Source organism: Parasteatoda tepidariorum, chromosome 3 (assembly GCF_982258835.1).
Source record: "Parasteatoda tepidariorum strain Cologne lab strain chromosome 3, Ptep-v5.0, whole genome shotgun sequence".
Taxonomy (NCBI): Eukaryota; Metazoa; Arthropoda; class Arachnida; order Araneae; family Theridiidae; genus Parasteatoda; species Parasteatoda tepidariorum.
Genome location: NC_141757.1, coordinates 73,720,629 through 73,736,207, shown reverse-complemented (window position 1 = coordinate 73,736,207; position 15,579 = coordinate 73,720,629). Strand labels below are relative to the sequence as shown.

General features: G+C 25.1%; 1 long non-coding RNA gene across 1 annotated transcript; it reads left to right on the top strand.

Moving 5' to 3' along the window:
- The first annotated feature begins 515 nt into the window (after positions 1 to 515).
- LOC107441757 (uncharacterized) lies at positions 516 to 15,332 on the top strand. The gene is made up of 6 exons (XR_015432606.1): positions 516 to 866; positions 2,380 to 6,071; positions 7,228 to 7,245; positions 10,185 to 10,199; positions 10,714 to 10,731; positions 11,453 to 15,332. It is a non-coding gene; the product is annotated as an uncharacterized LOC107441757 (long non-coding RNA).
- Positions 15,333 to 15,579: the final 247 nt, after the last annotated feature.

Below are 15,579 nucleotides of genomic sequence, written 5' to 3'. Positions count from 1 at the left end.
CTTAAAAAGGGAACAAAAGATATAAGAAAATTTGTAAATCAACTGCTTAATTTGTAACAAACTACTGTTAATAATTATAAGCACCCACCTTTATTTATAGTTTACTTAGGACGTAAACATCGCTACTATCTTATTTATTTTAATTTCCATAATAATAAACACCATTCGCAATTTTATTATTTTATATTATACCTCATGTGGACCCCCTGACGTTGTTCAGGGACCCCTAAATCAGTTTTTATTTCTCACGGACCCCCTGATTGGTACCACAGATCCATGGGGGTCCATTTGGACCACTTTGGGAAACACTGGTCTAATCTGAGCCTCTAAAAAGAAAGTCTGAAATAATCCAATCAAGTTTTGCGTGATTTATGGATAGTCCCTAACTTACACGAGTTTGAAGGTGTGGGCAACAACTTAATAATGTCTACCATAAATTTTTTATTACTGTTTGCAAACCATTGTAACTAATTTTTCCGCATGGCTAAAACCATTGTAAAAAAGTTTACTTCAAATATTTTTTTCCGAAAACGTGCTTCTTTATTTTAAACACATATGAACATTTATTATGTTTTATGAAGTCTAACACTAATAAGGCAATTTTTTATTTTTTATTTTAAGTGATACCAAGAAATGAGTATCAAACTAATCAATTTGTTGTTTCGTCAGATAATTGCGAATTGTTTGTCTTGTACAATTCATTTTACGGTAATAAATTTTTATGTAGTTACACACGTTTGATAAGAGTATAAATAGAAAATTGATGCCAAATTTCTATTACCTAACAGTTTATGACTGAGCCTTGAAAATGTCTCCTTCAATTTTTACAGTTTTTTCCGCAATTCTTTTGTTATCTTTCGTAACAGGTAAATTATAGTCTCAGTTATTATCTTTAGAATTATGTGTCCAAAATACTATGTAGATCTCAAAACTCGTGGGAAAAAGTCTTGTAGTTATCCACTCTATCACAAATGGATTTTAACTTGAAAAATTAATTTGAAATTTTTTAAACCTAAATGGTAATTTAAAACTTCAGAAAAAAAAATATTATCAAGGTAACGAACAAATTAATCCCAAAATCTTCCTCAGCACTTTCTTTGAATTTAAAAGTTCATAATACATGATACAATGTAAGAAAGTTTTGAAAAATTACTGTTAAAAGCCCAAGCCCTCAGGATAAAATACCATGAAATCCATTTTTACTGTAAAATTTTACAGAGAAAAAAATGTGATTGACCGTAATTTTTACAACAATATTTACTGAATCACTGTAATTCAATAAGTATTACTCTAAAAAAATATGGTATAAAATTGTACATTGGTACATTTTACCGTGATTTTTCAGGATTTTTCTTACAGTGTAATCTTACAACTTATTGTAAAGAAGTTTTTTAATTATTTCAAAAGGGTTTATTAATTCAGTAGACAACCGTGTGTATTAAACTGATTAGAGCTATAATTTACTCACTTCTAGGGAGAATATATGAGTTATATCTTATTTAGGAATGTTTCATTCCTTTAACATCCCAATTATCAATAAATCTTTAAGAAATATCTCCAGTATTGTAGTACGTTACGCGTGAATCATCTTATACAATCATATAAGTTATGTTCTTCAAAAAATACAACTTGGATATAATTTTAACAATCTTTTTTAAGCCTTTTTATTTTAATGTTCTAATTTTTTTAAAACTTTTGTTCCATTTTACTTAACATCATCCTTAATATTTCACATATATTTTTGTGCAAAAACAATAAAATCTCCTTCGTGTCATTATATGTATTATATATATATACATATATATATAATACATATAATGACATATATATATATATATATATATATATATATATATATATATATATATATATATATATATATATATATATATATATATATATATATATATATATATATATATATATATATATATATATATATATATATATATATATATATATATATATATATATATATATATATATATATATATATATATATATATATATATTATATATATATATATATATATATATATATATATATATATATATATATATATATATATATATATATATATATATATATATATATATATATATATATATATATATATTTATTTATTAATAGTGATTCTCCAGTTCGGAATCATACAAACTAGTTATAAACCAAACAAAATTCATACTCCGCGATTTCACTTCTTTTTCCTTTTTTGTTTATCAAATAAATTTCTATGATTATAGCCATGCGGAAAAATTTAATTCCACCTTTCTGCCAGAGTTTTAAATAGCTGAAAAAAATATTTTGAACTAAAAAATATTAACTCCAATTGGTTTTATTATTAAATTTATTAAAATGTAGCATTCTCCTTGTTTTAGCTGCACCTGTTCCAGGTTCAAGTAAGTATTCATTTTAAAATTCCTACTTTCTTTTCTTAGATTTTCATCTTCAACAATCTTAGTTTTCGAAGTGTATCATTTATAAAAGCATAATGAGGTTTTCATATTTTCAGATTTCTAATTTTAGTTCCATTATACATTTTTTTGTGCAGAAGAACTTTGATTATCCGCTGTCCGTTTACCTGACCCTTTGGTTATCCGAGACCATTATTATAGTGATGTTGCCAATTACTTCTCCATTTTGAACCTTTTACCAATAAACGCTATATTCAATTCAATTTATTGCACACTGAGAAAAAATTGGTAATGATAACACGGTGATGACATTTCTTTTTTAAAGAAGTCATGATTCTGGTTAATTATAGATACCGTACTTAAACGATTAATTTGGTGCTTTTCCCGTTCATATGATGACGATTTATCGAAAATTCTGGTTATCGAAATTATAATTCGTAATACCACACATTTAGTAAAATAAACAAAAATGAAACGAAAATTTAACCGAATAAATTATTTATATGTCATTCTTAAAGGCATCATGGTAAAATCACCAAATTTTACCACATATATCTAATTTCATGAAACCACATTTTATTGCTAATTTTATCAAAGTTCATTATCAAAGTACTTCGATAAAAATTACCGAGCTTTTTAATGTCCCCAGCGAAACCGGAAATTTTATCACATTTTGGCAGCTTTGACCAGATTTTTTTTTTCTCAGTCTTATTACTGCCGTAACGAAGATTCCAAAATTCGACAACTAGAGAACTTTAATTACTTGGAGTAATTTTGCTTACAGTCTTAGGTTTGATTTTGAGAGGTAAAAAATAAACTCGGAAACGTCCCCTGATTATGAAACGATTTCCATTTTCCGACTGAACTCTGATATCGGGGATCTCAGCTCTTAAATTTACGACACTAGGACTGAAATTTAAGTTTATTGACCTGTAAAGAAAACGACAATTTATTTGGCATTTTGCAACGGAAATAATTGAGCCTTTTTTATCTATTAATTCTTTATAAATTGGTGGATATGGTTTATAAGACTCATATTACTTCAGTTCAATGTAAGGATAATTTAAATAAAAAACTGAAATTCTATTTATTTGCTTTGCAAAGTAAGCTCTCAGTGTGTGTGTCAACACTGATAACTTTCTGATTAAAGTCGCATAATAATATTCTAATCCGAAGTTTTTATATATTAGTAAAATTGAATTTATTATAAGACTATCTTTCTTATTAATTAAAGTTAAAGCATATTACATGTAATCTAGTTCGAACCACTTGGGTTTTTGAGTTTAATAATATGTACCATTTTGTATTATTGCTTATAGTACCTCATAATTGCGCTTAGTGCTGTTTAAAATGGTGGGAAATGAATGTTTTTTTTTTCAAATGATATGCAAAACAAAAAAAATTTAATGATTTTAAAACAGTGTAAGGGAGATATGAAAAATAGAAATAAAATTTGATACAAAGACAAAAAAACTATTTATAGATACTATTGATGAAAATAAAAAAATATTTAAAACCTATAAATAAAATCATACAAATAGTATGTAAATAAATAAAAAAAATCAAATATGTGCAAAAATAGCCTAAACTGCATAACTCATTGGGTTATAAATTGATAAAAAATTTCGAGGTAGACAGTATATTGAAAAGCCGCAGAACAATAGTCCGTGTTTATATATTTCTAGGAAAAGTTAAATTTGTTTACCATCCCATATTCTCCGGCAATTAGTTGACGGAACGATCACAACAACGCCACTTAACCGAAACAAAAACTTTCACAGCCGACACGATCACTTCGCTGACATGACCAGTTCAATATTAATTTAAATTTTCTCCCCAATTTTCTTTATTAGTTTTTTCTCTGAGAATTTCTTTTCAATATTTAATTTGTTTACATCGAAAAATGGTTCTTTAATATGGTTACTTCTCGTCAACTTCGTGAACAACATTTCGAAAGAAAAACGTTTTGTTGTTGTTGTTTTTTTAAAAAATAAATACGTTTGATTTTGTGTTTTAAAAACCTCAAAGGCGATATTCGAAAGAAAAAAAAACAGATTCAGAAATTATTAGTGATGAAAAAGGAATAAATATTTTCATAATTATAATTGCTTCATTGACTACTTCTATTACATATCATATGCTAATATTGATTCCATGGTATACATTCAAATAAATTACTACTTTAAATTAAATTAATTGCTTAAAGTTTATGCAAATGTAACGTTTCAAATTTTTCATGCGTTTCAGACATCGGTAAGTTTTAGTATTTATTTTAAATTGATAAATTTTTATATTTGCTAATATTTAACTAAAAACGTATATAATATTGTAGTTAGTTTTAATTCAAACATCTAAACTTTAAATGGTTGTATTTTTATATTCTGGATTCATACTTTTAATGGATGTTAATACGTGGATGAGTAAATTCACGATTTTTTTTAAGTATGTTCTGCAAACAAATAAATAAAATAAAATAAAATAAAATAAAATAAAATAAAATAAAATAAAATAAAATAAAATAAAATAAAATAAAATAAAATAAAATAAAATAAAATAAAATAAAATAAAATAAATTAAAAGTTATTTATTATTTTATTTTCCTAAAGCAAAAGTTTTCGTAAAGCTTAAAATTTACAAGATATATTAATTCTCTTAATTCGTATGGATAATTTAAAAAAAATTATCTTAGTAAGTTTTAGAATTGACAAATACTTTTTTAAATAGGTTATATTATAAATCTTGTTATTTACTTTCAAACATCATATTTAATATGGTTAGTTTACTATTTTATGTGGAGATAATGATAGTGTATGCGTCGATGGTTTAATTCTTTACTTTTTTTCGAAGCAAATTTGACAAATAAAGAAAGCATAACAATGAATAGGCGAGCAAAAAAAATAATATTATAGTACGTTTAAATAATTAAATATAGCAATGAAAATGTAATAATTTTCGTAATTTAATATTAAAGTGAAAAGCAAATTATATTTCCGAAGTAATATTACGAAATAAAACGAATTAATTAAAAAATAACGCGAAAACATTAAGAAAAAAACATAATTTTTGTTATTCGGTATATTTAGTCCACCTTTGCAATACGGGCAAAATGGGGCAGGGTTTTTCGAAAGACGTAACATTAAAGAAGACAACAACAAAAAGTTTAGCTAATTACCTCGTGGAGCCTTTTGGAACTAAGTTTCGAAAGTCATTCAAACATTGTAAAATGTCAAATGATAAGATATAAACTATAAGTTTGTCAAGAGTATAATAAGTTTGTCAAGAGCTAATCTAATAAATTGAAAAATTGTACGATAATTTCAGACTAACTACACTGATAAAAATGTAACAGTAAGGTGAAATTCCTATATATATTTCTGAAATGAAAATTTAAAAGTTATATTTAAAAAAAATATTAAATATTTTTCATTACATTGTACTCTCGCCGGTTCAAAAAATAAATTATAATGTTTGGAATGATCATGAATACTTCATTTGGGCTATATTAAAACTGCCTACGCATATTTTATTTGAAAATTTAATTTTTGACTTTTGGTCTAAGATCATGGTCTTCTGGCCCACAGTGGTATGGTGTAATTTCTTATGTTTATGTGTTATTAATATCTTAAGATATGTTTCAGATGGTCTTGTTAATAAAGGTAAAATAATGATATTTTATTAATGATATTCTCTAAATTAACTTCTAAATAATAATAATTTCATAATGAAATTGACTTTATTATGTTAGATAAAAACCATAGTAATAATTGCGATATAATATAGAAGTCTTATTAAGGTAAAAATCCCAAGGTTAAATTAGATAAAAAAGAAATTTTTTTTGTGTATTTTCATTCTGAATGTAAAATGAAATTAATTTTTAAACAACATCAAAATCATCTCGGTATTCCATGTTTAAAATTATTTATATATAATTGTTCTCAAAAGGAAAGTACACCACGGGTAATGCAGATGAGTGTTAAAGATAAAAAAAAATTAAGTGAATATTTTTCGGTGTATTTCAAACTAGTTCGGGCTATAGATAGTAGCAGTAACCTGAAAAATATGGTCCCAATAGTTTAGGCAGAAGGGCGATAGAAAATTTCTGTCCCTTAATGTTAATTTCACTTTTTTCCTACATCTTTCCCCTTGAAAACTAATGAAGCGAAACAAAATGTTTTATTTTTTAATTTATCCTCTGTATATAAAATGCATGTTTGTGGTTTGCGAATGACATTTATTGTACTTTCCGACATTGTCTTAGCTATAAATGTTTAGGATCGGGGAGGGGTTGACTCGAGCTCATGATGAAATTATTTTTCCGCCTTTTTAAAAATAAATTAAAATTTCATTCTGCCATCAAACTTAACAAATGTTTAAAAACTCGTTTTCGTTCATTGATTAAATATAAAAAAATTAGTAAAAATTTTAGAATATTATATATTTTGGTTAATAAATAAATAACTTCAATGATGTATTTCATTTGGTTTTTCTCTCCGAATATTTTGATTTTATATCTTTGAGAGTTTTAGCTTTAATCTGACTTCTCAAATTTAAAAATCGGGTGTGCTCCGGTTAAAAAAATCGTATCGATTTCAGGATTGAGTTTAAATTCATCGGGCACGGGTTTCTAATTAAATATAATCTCACATCTCATATATATTCCCTAATGGATATACATTGCAAACATTCTAATCTTGCGATGCGTTTAAAGTTTGTTGAAAAATACATGAAAGTAGTCGAAGCATAATTTGTAAAATTTTTTTAAAGTATCATTCTTAGTGTTATAGGAAATTAATTAGTCCTCCTATTTTTCAGCTCTAAAAATAGCTGACAGTAAGTATACACAGCATCTAGAAATGTTTATATCTTTAATGTGTTTCATTGTTTACTAACATTCCATCATTATTATTCAATAAGACCCACTCATAATGATGCCGTATTTCTCGAGATTCTAAATTTTAATAACGGAAATTTAGTCTTTTCATCATACAATTTTATAAATGTATTAGAGTATATTCTTTTGGTGAGTAATTTTTTTCCCGTTTGATCGGATTTAAAGTAATTTGAGAATCGCGAAATAACGCCAAAAATAAGAAAAAACTTTTTTTTAAAAATAAAAAATACACATTTTGGCATCCATTTTTTTACAATTTTTTAAAAATGTTAAAATTTTTTAAGCATTTTAAAATTAAATTTTTTAAAAAAATGTCATGATTATTGCAAACCAAGTTTAGGCGTCATTCGGAAATAGATGAAGCATTCTTTAAAGCTATTGAACAACAAATGCAACCTTTATATGAAGAGGTGCATGCCAGCGATTAACCATCCGATTATCCAGCGATTAACGAACTCATTATCCTCTCCTTAGCAACTATCCATCCAGAATTAACCTTCCATAGATTAACGATTTAGTATCCTATTGGCGCATTTCCAGAGATAAAGGAAGATAGTTACAGTCGCTGGAATAAGATATTATCCGCAGCTTCAAATGCCATTAGAAACTATTGATTCTCATAGTGTTAAAATGAAAGAAAGATGATGGCTTTGAAGCTGAAGACTCCAGATAATATATGTTTAAGGAAGTGTGCCCCAACCAGCATTGAAAAATGTCTTACTTAAAAGCTGGGTTGATTTCAAAAACCAAAGTTAACTTGACAGAGGACTTGCTACTCGCAATCTGATCGAAACACAAAACTTTGAGTAGTTTATCGATATTAAATACTCATTTCTATCTGTAACAAAAGAATGTCAGAACTTCAAGAACACGGTATTATTAGCAGCTTCAAAATGACAATATTAAAACTATTGATTTCAATAGTGTTAAAATGGAAGACGATGAAGGCCTTGAAATTTCTTTCCTTCATACTATGCACCATATGATATATGCTTAAGGAACTTATTAACAAACCTGTATCCGTAAGTCTTACAGAAACGCTATGTTGATTGTAAAATGCAATAATGATTTGAAAAAGGGCTTGCTATTCTCACTCTGGTCGCAACACAAAACATTGAGTGTCTTAACGATATTAAAAATTCATTCAGATTGTTAAGGAAAGAATTTTACAATCTCGGGAATAAGGTATTATTAGCAGCTTCAAATGACTTCATAGAAACTATCAATTCTCATGGTTCATTCTTCTAATTCTCTCTCATTAAAATGGGAAAAGATAGCCTTGAAATTTCTGCACTACAGGCTGCGCTCCGAATGATATATCCTTAAGAAAATGTGCCACACACCTGTATCCAAAAGCTTTACATTTGAACTGGGCGATTGAAATAACAGGTAATGACTCGAAAGAGAACTTGAATACTGTCTTGTTTCAACCAAAAACATTAAGCAGTTTAACGACGTTTTAAACATTGATGAACACACTATTGTTGGTGATGACCTAATGTAGGATATACTCTACACGCTATTTTCAATCCTAAAACTATGCTAATTTGCTACAATCTTAATAAGGTGTTGCAATGAACTATACTTCCGTTAAAGTTGAACCGTAATATCGAGTAATCAACTATGCATCCGTTCAAGCTGAACCGTAATATAGAGTAATCAAGTATAAGAAATACGATAATATGGTTCAACTTAGCATCTTATTAAAGTTGCAGCAAATATAAACGATATTATGGTTTAAGAAGATTCAGAATTTCTGAGAGTGCAGTGCAGCTATCACCATGAAGCTCTAGTGAGGTTATCAAAGCTCTTCGTCAGAAGCGAGTCCTACAGCACTGTATAGATAAGATTGCATATATACTGCATACATTTCTGCATTCTTTTACTTGAAATGTGGTCATAATTTAAAATAAGCACTAACATTTTGATTCAAAATGTCATCTTACATTAATCAAGATTTTGATCGAAGAAGACACATAAGAATGCGAAATAAATAACAAAATATTCTACATATTTTATTTTTTGATCTAATAATAAACCCGTTAATTTTCAATTTCAATTATTATGTTTGTTGATTTTGAACTGACATAAAAGAAGCTAGTTTAGTAGTTTCTTAAAACTCCACCTAATATCTGAATAAAAGGGTAAATTTTATTTCTAGTTTAATTTTTTCAGTTATTAATTTAAAAACCAACAAAAGTTCTTCCACTTATTAGCATGAATTCGAAGAGATTGCCACTCAGAACGTTTTATAAAAAATTTTTATTTGTCAATTCTTTTCATGCAAATCGTATTTTCTTATCTTTTTTAAAGTGGTATTCTTAATAATTTTTCACAATAATATTTTGAATGGTTTTCTATAAAAGTTTCAGTTAATTTTTAGAATTCAATTAATGTTAATGAATTGCAATATTTTAACGTATTTAAGATAATTTTCTTAATGAAATAAAACAAAAGTTTTTTTTAATTAATTTTAAATAAAAAATGTTTTTAGATTTTAAATTAAAATATTTTAAGGGAATGGTAATTTGACTGGAAAAGATCTTTAAATGTCATTATATTATTTTTTTCTCAGGCTCTTAATTTTAAGAGACTAACAGAAAGATAAAAAGATTGTGACAAAAGTGAAAGAAAAAAAGAGACTTTTTAAGATCATTATATAAAATTTTAATTCCTCAGACACTATTTGATAGTTGATTTTCGAAATTTATTTTTATGCATAAAAATCCTTACTATTGCACGTAGTAAAAGAAAAAGATTTTTTTAAATACTTTTATAGTTTGAATGATGAACATTTTGTGAAAAGTTATACCAAGTTTTTCAATGATATGTGAATAGAAATTAGAAATTTAATATATAAATTCACTGTTCTTTTCAGTCATTGCTCATAAAGGTAAGTAAAATAAAAATTGTGCATCGAGATATAATAAGTGTACTGGTTTTAAATGAAATTTAAGTCATTTATTTAAAACAAAGAATAATTTTCAGTGTTTAATATTACTATACCGAATAGTGTAAAATATACTAGCATGACTAAGACTTTTCAATAATAATTTCAGTGTTTAATATTATTATAATTGAACATTGTAAAATAGATCAGTATAAGTCAGAATTTTCAATAATTATAATAATTTTTCAATAATCAGTGTTTAATATAATTAAACTGAATGGTATGAAATATATTAGTTAAACTAAGAATTTTAAATGATAACTTTCTGTCTTTAAAATTTTTCATACTGAATAGTGTTTAATTTATGACTGAGAACAATATCTGTCATTATTGCATTCAAAATAAATTTCAAGTGTGGTTAGATTAACTGTGGTTTGGATTTCAAAACATTTTTATATAGCTATGTCTATCAAAATAATTTTCGCATTATGAATAACTAATTTTTTTTTCTTCATAGCTGCACAGTTCGTAGATGGTAAGTATAAAAAATTGCTATTAATACGCTTGTTTCATTACTAATTAGACATTTAATGAATTTATGTTAGAAATAAAAATTCAATTAAATGTGATTAAATGTTTACTGAAAAATAATTATTTCCTGTTTTCAAAGTAAATGATCATTGTGCTTTTATGTTTTCATACAGTTTCTTTTTGATATGTACTCGACTATAAAATTAAAAAAACTGTAGAAATGAAACCGGAACAAACTAGGAAAAGAAAACAATGATAAATGATACACTCTTTATCGCTTTTATCTGTTGTCTAGTCTTGGAGAATATTTTTACTACTGCGTTAAAGCAGGAATAAAAGCAGATAAAAATGCAAGCATACATTTAAATTTAGTTCCATAATTACTTGACATTTAAACAGGAATAAGCTCAGAGTACAAAATGAAACGTTAGAGTTGTTTCAATTACAAAATTTTGATCTCATCTCTCAGATTTGATATTTTGTAGCATCATTTGAGGCAAACAGTTTTTCAAAATTTTCTAATCCTAATTAAGTATTTTATGTTTGTAAAAAATATATAATTATATTCTGAAAATTTTAAATACTATATAAATTTGACTGAACATTACAACAACAATTGTCATTAAAATTGGCATTTTATGTTTGATTGCGTATTATATTTTTTACAAATTTAATTGATAATTACCGAGGAAAATAATTTTTAATGTGAAAATATTATTTTTTAGAAAATACCAGTAAGTAAATCACAATATTGACTTTAAAAAATCAATTATATGTAAAAAAATATTAATAAAAATACTTTTAACACTATTTTAAAGGTGAAACTATATTTTTGATCATTAAAAGATTCCTGAAAACAAACACTAAATTTGATGTTCTATTTCAGAAAATTTTTATATTTAGTTTTGTAATAAAATGGAATGCAACAATAAAACTGAAAAGCCAAATCAGTTGTATGTTTGTGAATTATACTTTTGGCCGCTGCACTAAAAGATTTCTGAAACAGAACGCTAAATTTGGTGTTCTATTTCAAAAAACCTTCATATTTAGTGTTTTAATATAAGGGGATGCAACGATAAAAAGGAAAATCCCGATTGACTGTATGATTCAGAATTATACTTTTTAACTATAAGAGATATTTTTAAATGAAGCACTAAATTTGTTGTTCTATTTCAGAAAACTTTTTTCTTATTGTTGCATAAAAGTGGATGCAACTATAAAAATTAAAATCCAGATCGCTTATGTGATTTAGAATTGTATTTTTGTTCGTTAAAAGATATTTGAAATAGAACACTAAATGTGGTGCTCAACTTTAGACAAACATTTTACATATTTAGTACTGCATAAACATAAAAATGAAGAAGCAGATCGGTTAGCGATTTAGACAAATGAGGTACCTCACATTGTTATTCTTCATTTCTGACCTACATAAAATTGTTGAATAATTTGCAGTTAAAGTGTGTTCTAAAAAGTCCTTCGAAAAGTCAGATGCTTTTTTGTTGTTGTTATTTTCAATAAAATAGTTTTGCTTTCGTTCATTTTTAGTGTTGCATAAAAAGTAATGAAGCATTAAAAATGAAGAACCAGATTGGTGGTCAGATTTAACATTATGTTTTGATCATTAAAATATTTCCGAAATGCAACACTAAATTTGATGTTCTACTTCAGGCAACTTTCACATTTAGTATTGCATGTAATGACATACAATCATAAAAGTGAAGAATCAGATCGGTGGTCTGATTTTAATCATTAAACGATTTCCTAAAGAGAACACTAAATTTGATGTTCTACTTGAGAAAACTTTCATATTTAGTGTTGTATGTAATGAGATGCAATCATGCAAATGAAGAGTCAGATCGTCCAGATTCCGACAGATGAGATACTCTTACATTGTTAAGTTTCATTTCTCATCTTCATAAAAATTTTTTTTAACAATTTGAACTAAATGAGTTTTTTTAAACGCTTTCAGAACAAGACAATTTTTTGATAATTTGAATGAAATGGTTTTTAAAGATTTTCTGTAAAATTCCTTGTTAAATCCATGTTTATAATGAGTATGCTTCATACAAGCATTATAGCAGTTTACCAATACATTAATAAAAATTATCTCTTTGAACCTGAAATCTCGTAAAATCTGTGGTCGAAATAAATGAGTTCGACTTAATTTTTTTAAATTAGCTGTTATAAACGTGCCAAAATTCATTTTTTATTTTGTAATAAAACTGCTGAATTAACTTTAATAAAATTTACTTAATCAAGAATCAAACGCAAAAGTAAACCACTTTAAGAAAGGATATTAAAACAAAATTTTCCAACAACATTCCCTAAATCGATTTAGTTTTTCTTTAAATTTTGTGATAGTTGATAGCATTTGTAATACAACAACTTGTTCAATGTGTCCAAGCACTGTGTTTTTAAGGTATGCTCTTATATTTAATACAGGAATGTTATTGTATTTGAAATATGAAATATTTAGGATGAAAATTTTGATTTTAGTGGCAAATTTTTTTTTTTTGAGAGTTGAATAAGGTGCTAAAAATAATAAGAAAGAAATCTTTATACTAAATATTATAAACATTGCACAAAATTCAATGAATATTGAGATAAATTTACTGATGTTATGAATTAATTACGATTTGTTTTTTTCACATCACTATAGGTGGAGCTATAGACCGTAAGTAATTTCTATATTTACGACATAAAAGTTATAATAAATACAATAAATATGAAAATAAGATTAAAGTTATTTGTAAAACTCATGCATTTTCCATTTTTAATATAATTAATTTAGTAAAGCGTGGATTTGTTTCCTATGCATATGTTTAATTCATTAGTTTAGTAAACTTAAGCTTTTATTATTTATAACTCATAAAAGACAACATTGTTTTATATTTAATTATCGAAATTGTCTCTGAATGTGCCTATGTTACATATAATACGTTAGTGTTTATATTAAATTAAATCTTAATACTAATCATTTATTAAAAATTAATTAAAAATGAATTGTGTTAAACTCTTTCACAAATATGAGTTTGATTCAATATATTTAAGGGCTGCCTGAGTTATAGATAAGATCTATTTAATGATTCATTATTCGACATAATATAGTTTTCATTGATTCATTATATTATTGTTTTTAGAGATCATTCAAGGAGGTAAGAAATTGATCTATTCTATAGAAATTATTGTATGGCGAAATAAAGTATTAGTTACCTAAAATAGTTAATTCATTTTTGGAAATATTTTAAAAATATATTAAAACATTATATTATATTTTATGGCAATATTTCTAGAATATATTTGAAACTTACCAATTAAATGCATTTAATTAAAATAATAACAAACTTTATGAAATTAATTGCAATAAAACTATGTTTTTTTTAATATTTTCAATGCAAATTTTGTGTAACACAAATTAATATTTATTCCGAATAATTTACCATTGTAGCTTATATATTTTTACTTTATGTAGTTTCAAGTATTAGAGATTATACCTTATATAAAAATAACTAGCATAAAAACTTTCATCAAATTTAACTTAACTCATTTAATTATAATGGAATGTTTTTAAACTAACATAGAAGTTAAAAACAGAAAAAAAAACAATGTAAAAATAAATATATAATGTATATGATGAATAAATTTACTTAAAAGATTATATTTTTTTGACAATTGGATAGATATATAACTCCTATAAATAATTTTAATGATTACCTTAAAATTCTTTAAAAAAGTTAATTGTTTTTTGATTATTTTAAACTCGCATAATTTAAAATTTTATTTATTTTTGCTTACTTATTACTTACTATTTCTTTTTAGATTTGGGATTCATTGAAAGTATGTTTTTTTTCTTCATTATTCCTAACTTTTATCATTCCATCTTTTTTTTTTATTAATTTTAAGGATGATTCTGAAAACGCATCATAAACTTATGAGAATGCTTTTTATCGACATAATTATTTTTGGATATTTATTTTCACTATTATTTATGCAACTAATAATTTCTAATTTTAAAAATAAAAGCAATTGTTATGAGCTTAGTCTCTAATAAGGCATTCATTTTCTGTTCCGAATTTGAAACGAAAGTAGTTTATCGATGCTAAACGAAACAGTGTTAGTTTATTGAATTATCCATTTATCAATTCGATAAGAATTCAATAAAAATCCGAGAAAAAAGGATATAATCTCTTCTTCAGCTCACACGATTATATCCGCTAAAAGTAGTGCTTTCTCATATTGTATCAATATAGAAAACGCAAAATATATCAATACAATATATCAATACAAAACAATTTTGAAGCAAAATAGAGCATATTAAATAATAAAATATCACGTAAAAGGCAAAAGAAAAAAAAACGTAAAGAAAAGACAGAACAAAACACAAAATGAAATCTATAAAGCGAGTAGCGAATTCAAATGAACTAACATGTACGGTAAAATTTTCAAGAATGATTCAAAATATTTTCGCAATACAATTGCCAGATTATAAACTATGAAAACATAAGCACAAATTGAGCTAAAAGCGTAAATGGAGACATTTTGTTTTATAGCGCGTTCTTGCTGCAGTACTGAAACAAGTTTGATTTGTTAGTTACCAAGGATTGGCTCGAAAATGGCCCATAAATAAAACTTAATTTTATTCATTTTTCTCTTTTTTCTCCTTATCCTTCCTATATTTCATTTATTGTGATATATATATATATATATATATATATATATATATATATATATATATATATATATATATATATATATATATATATATATATATATATATATATATATATATATATATATATATATATATATATATATATATATATATATATATATATATATATATATATATATA